Consider the following 10,522-nt stretch of genomic DNA (forward strand, 5'->3'; position numbering starts at 1 on the left):
TACGTAACACTGATAGATTATATCAGTTATCACATTATCACAGTTCAGGAGGATCTTCATAGTTTGATTATAATGATGAAGAAACTGGTATGCAATTTCAAAAATAAAGGTATATTGTAATTTAGAAACTTTTCTAACATTGTCTATATGAAAGGAAGTGCTTTTCCCTGAGAAATTATCAAGTGATATGAATCTTACTGCCTATAATCTGGAGTAAAGAAAATATGAGAATCCATCTTTTATCACGCTATTACCTTTATATTTTCTCTTCAGCTGGCCTGAATTGGTTTCTGTTAATTTTGAAAAATCCTTCCTAATACACAAATCAAAGAAATAATAGAAATAATTACCCAGGGAAAAATCAAATCAGGTTGACATCAGAATCATCTGGAAAGTGTTGTTAAACCAGAGATTCCCTGACCCCACCAAAGCAGTCTGGGCCGGGACTGCGGAGCCATAGGTTATTTTTCAAACAAGGTTCCCAAAGAGACTTTGTTATCAGCCAGTTCTGGAACCACTGCTATGAGGAAACAGAGGCATCAACATGTTCTTCCCTTGATGTTTTTTCAGTATAGTAACAGATATAAAATTTTAGCATGAGAAAAATTAAACAAATAATAAAAACATACCATAATAATTTATGACTTGTCTCTGTAAAAAGAATTTTACAGGGACTTATTTCTAGAGAAGTTGAGGCTGAAAAGGTCAGAGGCAGCCTCTGGGGGCAGTATCTGACAGTCATTAGGAACTTAACTCATTCCCTGAGCGAATATTTAAGGATAGAAGAACCTGTAAATCAAAGAGGCAAGTGAAGAATATTCCAGGTGAGGATGAACTCACAGTCACAGTCAGAGACACAGGAAAGTAAAAATTGGGCTGAGACAGGAAGTCTGGATGTAGCAGGATCAAGGAGTGTGGGGGAGGCTGCTGTGAGACTGGGCTTGGAGGTCAGATTATAGAGGCCTGTGAATGGCTTAAGGCTGTTCTGTGTGAAACAGGGAGCCACCGGGGGTTTCTGAAGGTAGTGACGCAGTCAGACTATGTTTTAGATCAACAAAGCAATCAAGTGTACGATGTATTTGGGCTACAGAGAAGCCACAGTTAATACTCCAAGTGTGAGCTAGTACGATCTGGTCAGGAACAAGTAGTAATATCAAAGTAAAACCAAGTGTTTCTCTACCTGGGATAATCAGCAGGCCCACAGGGGAGGAGCTGAGCCCCAAGGTGGCTGCCCAATCGCAACAAGAAGCCTGAGAACTCCCTAAAACATGCTATTGGGTAACATCAGTATCCCAATTGTATCATGTATACCATGAGTGACTACTGGGAAGGCAGGAGCTTTTGGTAGTAATCAGAGGCAGGTTGCAAGGTAGGAACTGTGTTCCTCCAGGCATGTTCTAAAACCACCTGCTGCTTCCTCGTGAACATACTCATTTCTACAAGATTAGCAACCAAGTGATTATGAAAATGATCACCCTGTTGACACTAATAGGAAAATACCAAATGGGAATTTAACTCGGATAATGGGGAAGGTTTGGAATACATCTGTTTGAGTCACTGTCTATGAATGGCCTCAGTACTTAGCTGGAAAGATGCATAAAGCTCAGGAGAAAAGTTAGAATGAGGTTATACCTAGCCCTACAGAAGACATAACTGAAGTGAGGTGAATGAGTGGAAAGTGCCTTCTCATGGAGTGGCAGACAGCAAATCCCTCAGAATCTTCTCTGAGCACCTCCATTTACCCCATTAGCCAGTCCTTCTACCCACATGTACCGAGCACCTGTGGTGTGTCAAGCACCAGTCTATGAGTAAGGATACAGATGAACCACAGCCCGTGACCTCCAGGAGCACACTGCCTAGCAGGACACTACCCTTATGACCGTGTCACAAGCGCAGGTTGCCGAGCACATGTTCATCTGCCTACAGCCTCATCAGATGAGTAGAGAGGGGTTTCTCTGTCCACTTAAAGGTGCACAATCTGGAGATACCACATCACATAGCAGGAGACAGTGCTGGAGCTAGACCCCAAACCCGGGGCGTCTTCCCAGTGTTTCCCACAGCCTCAGATGACATTCCATATAGTCTAACCCCAGGAAAGGGGAACAGCACTCGGTATCCAGGGGCCCTGAAGCAGAGAGATGGCAGTGATCACAGGCAGATAAAGGAAGGGCATTCACTCCTCTCCCCATGGGACCCTCAGACTGAAGAGGACAGCCTTCAAAGACTCTAGAGAAGCAGGTGGGGCAGATGAGGGAACCAATGTGTATCCATTCTTCCTGCCTAAGTCAGACCATTCACCTTCTCATGCTATCACCATCCTCCACCAGGACAGATAGTGATGAGAACTCTGGCTGATTCTCTTGCCCCACCCTCATGAGTAGCTGGGATTACAGGCGCCTACCATCACGCCCGGATAATTTTGGGATTTTTAGTAGAGATGGGGTTTCACCACGTTGGTCAGGCTGGTCCTGAACTCCTGACCTCAGGTGATCCACCCACCTCAGCCTCCCAAAGTACTGGGATTACAGGCGTGAGCCACCACACCCAGCCACCACTTGGCTTCTTAGGCCAGAGTTTCCTCTGCAGTCCAATGCAAAGGTCAGGTGGACTTGATCCTTAGTCCTAATACCCTGTGATTCCAGAACTAGGAAGTGAGCTACAATATATGAGGCATGAAAAGAGAACACAAAGCCCCAGAAACCCAAAAGTCTTCTACGGGCATGGGCTTTCACTTTGGCCACCCAATTGCCTCTTAATATTTTTGATCGAGTACAAAATAAAACAATTTCTGATGTTTCAGAAATATTCTTGGCAGCAGAGGGAAAACAAGGCCAGAATGAAAACCACCCCCAAAATGAACCTCAGGACAAGCACACCTGCATGTTTGGGAGTGCACCGCAGGGTCAAAGGTGTTGTGCCAGGGCCCAGCAAAGAAGGAGCTGACAGCCTTCAGACACTGGAGCCAAATGTTCCTGCCTTCCTCTCTCCTGGCAAATGCTCACCCTCCCTTCCTCCTCCCCATCTTTGAGGCCTTCCCCCATCACTCTAGCCCCTGAATTTATTGTCATCCTTTAATTCTCTTAACGAAACTTGGAAATTGCTTGTTGTCCCTGTTTTCTAATTACTTCATATGTGTTAGCTCTCTCGCTTCCCACCCAGAGTCTCTTAGCACAGGCACATTACCTTTGCTTTATAATCCTCTACAGACCTCGATAGAAAGTAGGTACATCATTAGTGTCTGCTGGTTGATTTACAAGTCATTCTATAGACCTGGAGAACACTGCCCGGTATATATAATAAAAGCTATTCTTTGTTTTGTGCCTATTTATATTCACATATTCATTTAATTTTTATAACCGCCCTCATTGTCAGATGACAAAACTCAAGTCAGCTCATAGAGGTTAAAACCTATGCCCAAGAACACCCAGCCAGTAAATGAACTGGGTGGAACTGAACCCAAGTTTAACACCAAAGATCACATTCTGCCTGGCTGCCTCCTCCTGCCAGAAACCTGAATGAGAGCTACTATACATCAGAAATCTTCATCTCTGAAAAACAAAAGAAAGGTAAACAGCATCCTCAACTATAAAAGCCCCAAGTTGCAGGTGTTCGGTTCCCCCAAAGATTATGATAAATAACCCATAAGGTCCTGGATTAACAAATTAGCATCAGATTTGAGTGCCCAGAGCCAGGGGAAAAAATCAAGAAGTAGGTCTGAAAGAAAAGGAAATCCTCTCCTTATCCCTTTTCTTTTGTCGCCAAAGGGGCTTTCTGTCTCCAGAGGGCTCTGCACTGAAGACGCAGGGAAGGGGGGGGAGGGTGGAAGAGCGGCATGGAAGTACCAACAGAGAAGGGATGGGGACAACATGGGAAATCTGAGAAGCTGGATCTACACAAAAATTTCCACAGCTCCCTAGTGGGGTGCCCATTCACCCTCAGACACTGAAGTACAGTGAGCAGGAGGGCAGGGAAAAGAAGGTGGTGTGAGCATCTGCAAACACAGCCTTACCTTCCAGCCCATGAGGCAGCAACTTTTGCTGGCTCTCCTCCTGCCCTAGCCCACTGGGCTGGCTGTCATAGTAAATTTCATGGGGGCTGCAGCCCTCACACACCAGGTGCATGCAACAAGGAGGAGGGATGCACCTGCTGGCCTGCAGTGCAAATACAGAGGTCCACCCACCTTGAGTTTGTGAGGGGAATGCATTTGCTCAACCTGTTGGCATCAAACGAATGGAAAAGTGCACAGCCAAAACTCAAGAAAGAATAGAGAATCCATCTGCGGAACGATGCAGGTGGGAGAGGGGCGTGGCTTGTACGGGCACTGCTGCCCTGCACAGCCAAGTCTGCCTTCTTGTAGGGCAGGAGACTGGGGGAGCACGGGGAAGAGACAAAAGTCACATGGCATGGGAGCTCATCACAGTGACATCACTCTGTTCCACTGTGGCTCACCACTGGATGGTTCCTTGATTCTGAGCACTCAGGTCACCCAATAGACCCCGCTCAGACCTGAGCATCGGCATGGACATTTTCCATGCAAATGGCCCTACCTCATGTCCTCTGCATGCACCCTCTGTTGGCCAATTTGGGTGAGGACATTGTCTTTTGTTGGGAAAGGATACTTTTTAAGTGTTGTTTCTAAATTTTACTACATTTGCTGAAAAGACAGAACAGGAAGCTTTTAAGAATGAACAGTCTCCCAGCCTCTGTGGGTTGGTTTGAGCTGTGAGAGGTGCAGCAGGGCTTCCAAGTAGGCTTATATTTCCAGACTCCCAAGAAGTATTGCTCTCAGAAAGATACTAAATGAGACTCCCCAAACTCATGGGACACTGCACCCTATCCCCAAGCAAGGCTGCATTCTGAAATCCCCATCTTATGAACTTCCTAAAAGACAGACAAGCCAAGTATCTGTGTTTCAAAGTCTAGGCTCGTCTTCTATTTTGAGGATAAAAGCAAGGGGTCATTCTCAAAGACACTGAGTACATGGTGACCCCAGTGCATTCACAATCTATGCCTCTGAGGCCAGCAAATATCTCCCTAGGCAGAGACCCAGAACCTTTCCCCACCCTTGGCACTCAAAGGCCTCTCCCCTCTGCCACATCTGGGTCACCTTCTCTGACAAGCCTTCTCAGCAGACTCCCCACCTCCCACCTGCCAGCCAGGAGCCCCTACTCTTCAGTGACTGTAGCTATCTGTCCACCATGTTCAGACAGCAGGTGGGGCCACTTGGCCTTACCAGTTAGACCAGGAATGTTCCAAGTCCTAGTCTGCTCTGTGTATGTTCTCTAAGATCTGGCCCCTGGGGAAGCAGCCCCTGATGAAGGGGTGGGCAAACCCCACACAAAGGGCAGCTACTCTGGCTGGGTGCAGTGGCTCATGCCTGTAACCCAGCACTTTGGGAGGCAGAGGTGGGTGGATCACTTGAGCCCATTAGATTAGTTTGGGCAACATGGTGGGACCCCGTCTCTACAAAAAATCCAAAAAACTAGCCAGGTGTCGTGGCACAAACCTGTAGTCCCTGCTACTCAGAAGGCTGATGTGGGAGAATTCCTTGAGCCTGGTAGGTCAAGGCTGCAGTGAGCTGAGATCGCGCCACTATACTCCAGCCTGGGCAACGGAGCCAGACCCTGTCTCAAAATAAAAAATAAAAATAAGACAAGGAAACATCTACAAGGCTGCAGCTACCCTCCTCCTCAGCTAGCCAGTTATTACACAAAAGAAACGGAGCATGGGAGCTGAACCAGCATAAATGCTTCTCCATGTGGGGTGGTTCTCCAAGCTCATGCTTAGCTGCAGATGATGCTCAGCATCCTTTGCATCATCAGTGAACAATGTGACAGACCTGTACATCTTGGCAAAAAAGCTCTTGTGCATGTTCCCAGAGTACCCACCACCCAAACCAGCATCCAGAGTCCAACCACTCCCGACCCAGGACCAACTGCTCAGGTTCCTACTTGCCCCTGCCCAAGGCTCCTGGCCCACCGAGAGTGGGAGTAAAAGGGGTAACCTCACTCTGGGCAGGAAGGAAAATTCCATGCTGCCCTAGCGCACTGTGGTGCCAGCAGCGTCATCCTACACAGTCCCACAGTGTGCAGGCGGCGAAGAGACTAAGAGAATCACAGAAGAGAGGAGGTCAAGAATTTAAAAGAAAACAGATAGTTCTATTAGAACCCTAAATGCCTTGTAGGAACCTAATAAAGTCACCAGACGCACCTACACTTCTCCCAGAGACTTGCATTGTCCATTCCTGATTCTTTGAAGCGTGGGTGGGGTTCCCCAAATGGTCCTCCTAAGCCCACCATCTGGAAAGAATTTAATGACAAGTGCATTTTGACAAAAAGGATTCCATTCAGGTGGAAGAATACAGCCTCCTTGGAAGGGGGATGCAGCTCCAGGGCAGGCTATCAAAGGCTGTGGGATTGGGGGGGTCATTGCATATACTTTGGTTTATGGGGAGAGGAGGGATGGTAAAAACCAACGGCCTGAGGTCTGGCACCACGCCTACTGCGCAGGTGTTTCCCTACACCCACCCAGCTTCCTGAATCACAACAGCTAATTTTATTCCCTCTAGACTCTAGCAGAGCTGGGTCTTCATCTGGTTATGAAATAGAAAGCGCCCCGCACCCCAACAGACACACACACACACACACACACACCCCAATCAAAAAAAAAAAAAATCTTAGAAACCATTTTCCCATCAGCCCATCTTCGTATCTTCAATGCCACTCCTAGAAATTCAGTAATTGGGTCTTGAAGGGTTTTAGTCCCATAAGTTCCAGGGAGGGGTCTACCTCAACCATTGACAGCTCATATCTCCTGAGAAGTTTATCCAAAACTTTCCAGCCGCAATCATCGGCGAACAAGGTCCCTCAACAGTGGGACCCCAGTTAACGCGAAGGAGGCAGAGCGAGGCAAGGGGCTTAAGTGAGGAACATGGAGTAGGAACAAGTCTGCAAAGCCCGAGCCCCAGCTTCGCCTGGGATGGCCAGGTTTGGCACTCGCGGGCCGCCTTCCCCGCCCTACCTTCCCGGAATCACATTTGGGCTGGAAGGACCTTCACGTGGCACCCCCTTCCCAGAGGCCGTCACCGAGTCCTCCAGCGAGGGGCTGGGAGCTGGAAGAAGGGTCCCCTTCTCCTCCGCCCCTCAAATCAAAGGCACCCCCTTCGGATAATTCCTAGAGAGGCAATCGCATCACTGTCCCTAAGCACTTCATCTCCCCAAAAGAAAACTCGTGCAGCCTGGCGTCACTGGGGTCGTCTCCTTACGCCCCCGACTCCTCGCCGCACCCCGGGGCCCCTCTCCAGCAGAGGAGTCGAGCGGCACCGACGGTGGGGGTCCCAGCCCCCACCCAGAACTCCCACCCTCGGAGCCTTGACTTCCAGGGCCTGCGCCTGGACAAAAGCGTGGGGCGGGCTCACTCACCCGCGCGGCGAAGGCGGCCCGGGAGCCGGGGCACCGGCGCTCCGCGGGGCGCCCCGGCCGCAGGCGCACTGCGCTGGCTCCGAGCTCGCTTAGCGCCCTGCTGCCTACCGGGCGGCGCGGGGAGCCCGCGAGGCGCGTCCGGGACTAGGCAGGGCGGGGCGGGGTGAGCGAACGGGCGAGAGAGCGAGCAAGTGGGAATGCAGAGAGCGGACGCGCGCTGGGGCGAGCGAGTGAGAGCGCGGCGCTGCGGGGTCAGTACTCAAACCACCGGCTCCAGCCCCCATGTGCTGATTTGCATGACATTTGCATAGCGCTCGGGGGGTGGACCTGCTGCCCTTCCCGCCACTCCCACCCGCCCTCTGCCTCGGAGTCGGGAGCCTCCGCAGCCAAACCGAGGGTCAGACCCGGGGCCCCCTCGCCCTTACCCTGCACCGCCCCAGTTACTCCTCGCACGCGGCGGTCAGCGGGCTGGTGCTGTCTTGGTGCGTGTCTTAGTCCCAGATTGGGAGACCTAGGCCTCAGGTCGGGGGCTGATGCTAGCTTTGTGAGCGTGCATGAGACACTGGCTGCCTCTGGGCCTCAGTTTTCTAATCTGTAAAATGAAGATGTCAGCGGAAGCATGGGGCTAAGGTTTTAGCGATGGAAGGTTGTCTATGTGAAGGTTTTAAGACATCCTCCAGCGGTGCAACTCAGACCCGCGGTTCCTCTGACATACTCACTTCGTGTGTGTTAAGAATCTCTCATTGGTTTGGAAGATACCTACAAAGTTCTTTAAATTAAAAAAAGGGGGAGGGAGAGGAGGTGTTTTGGGTTTTGGCTTGCTTTATATTTAGTTTGCACCCAATATGAGCTATTTTATAGCTTTTGATCTCTTCACTTGGACCTTCTTTTGTTTTTTTTTAAAAAAAACTGTTTACTGAAGGTTAAGGAGTGTTTTTTCAATTTTTTTAATTGTAAAATAAAACATAAATACAGAAAACCACACACACCAAAAAAACAAATATATAGACTAGTGAATTATTATAAATGGAACATCCTTGTAATCACCACCTGGATCAAGAAATAGAACTCTGCCAGCCACCCCAGAAGCCTCTCCATGTGCCCCACCTTAATGACAGCCCCCTTTCTCCCCCCTCCCAAAAGTAACTGCTAACCTGACTTTCATGTAGTCACTTCTGTTGCTTTTCTTTTTCTTGGTATCTTCCAAGGGTGCATCTTACCCCTCCCCCAACTCTTTTTTTTTTTTTTAACTTTATGTGCCTTTTAAGTCTTTTCCTTACAATTATTTGTTAAATAACTTAAGACCTTGATCTGTGAGGTTTTCCAGAGTCTGAGGGTTGCACATTCATGAGGCAATTCAGCATGTTTTTCGGTCCTCTGTATTGACAGCAAGTTGGTTGATCCAGGGTCTTCCTCAGACTGAAGTTTGATGTCTGTTGTAAGATTATAGATGGTTGTGTGTTCTTTTCATCAAGAGGTACATGATTATGATGTCTAGTGTTTGCTCTTTTTTGAGGTTAGCAGCTGTCGATGCTCAATTCCTAGATTCATTAATTAATTGAAGTTGCAAAATCATGATATTCTAATAATTTTGTTTTCATTTATTAGTTCAACAAGTGTATAAGGAGATGCTTCCTCTCATCTACTGTTTGATTACCCTGAGATAGAAAGGCACGATGAATACCTGCTTTTTTAAAAAATTTACCTAGTTTTCAAGATAATGAATTGATTCTCTGTCATTCTTAGATTTCTTTAATATCATTATAAATTCATGAATTTAAATATATGTGATAGATTTCCATCTACTAAATTAGAGCTCAAATTGTCCCATCTTTGGCCAGTAGGAGCTTCTTCAGTATGGCTCCTGGCTCCTTTTGATAAAGATTCTAGTAGTCTTTTCTCTCTCTCTCTTTCTCTCTCTCTCTCTCTGTAGTGTGCAAAGAGCTTCAAAGACTCTAGAAGTCTTTGATAGCTTCCTTGCTATCTGATATGACAAGAGGTTCCAGGCACATCTGTTCATTTGCTACCTCAAACCTGGAATCAGCCATTTCTCCAAGAAGTTTTATTTTTTTGTTTTTGTTTTTTTTTTTTCCTTTTTTTGAGATGGAGTCTCACTCTGTCACCAGGCTAGAGTGCAGTGGCGCGATCTCAGCTCACTGCAACCTCCAAATCCCCGGTTCAAGGGATTCTCCTGCCCCAGCCTCCCAAATAGCTGGGATTACAGGCACGTGCCACCACGCCCAGCTAATTTTTGTATGTTTAGTAGAGACAGGGTTTCATCATGTTGGCCAGGATAGTCTCAATCTCTTGTCCTTGTAATCTGCTTTCCTTGGCCTCCCAAAGTGCTGGGATTACAGGCGTGAGCCACCGCCCCAGGCCAGAAGCTCTAGTTTCTTTTGTTGAAATTTTAAGATAAAAATATGACACTAGGGGTATGCACTGTTACTAGGTTGGGAACTGTTTCTAGGCCTTTTCAATAGGCAGAGCTAGTAAAGAATACTTCATTCTTTAATATTCTAGAGGAATATTATTCTTCATAATAGTTTCATTAGTTCATATTGTCATGTGCGTCCGTGTGAAGAGACCACCAAACAGGTTTTGTGTGAGCAATATGGCTGTTTATTTCACCTGGGTGCTGGCGGGCTGAGTCTGAAAAGAGAGTCAGCAAAGGGAGATAAGTGTGGGGCTGTTTTATAGGATTTGTGTAGCTAAAGGAAAATTACAGTCAAAGGGTGGTTGTTCTCTGGCGGGCAGGAATGGGAGTCACAAGGTGCTCAGTCGGGGAGCTTTTTGAGCCAGGATGAGCCAGGCACAAGATAATGTCATCGCTTAAGGCAAGGACCGGCCATTTTCACTTCTTTTGTGGTGGAATGTCATCAGTTAAGGCGGGGCAGGGCATGTGCACTTCTTTTGTGATTCTTCAGTTACTTCAGGCCATCTGGGCGTATGCGTGCAAGTCACAGGGGATGTGATGACTTGGCTTGGGCTCAGAGGCCTGACACATATTATTTCCAATTTAATTTCTGGACTGTAGTTTTTACTTAACATATTCTATATTACATTAGGACATCCTTTCTTTCATATAGAGAATTCTGGTTCTC

The sequence above is a fragment of the Rhinopithecus roxellana genome, chromosome 1 (genome assembly GCF_007565055.1).
Source record: "Rhinopithecus roxellana isolate Shanxi Qingling chromosome 1, ASM756505v1, whole genome shotgun sequence".
Classification (NCBI taxonomy): domain Eukaryota; kingdom Metazoa; phylum Chordata; class Mammalia; order Primates; family Cercopithecidae; genus Rhinopithecus; species Rhinopithecus roxellana.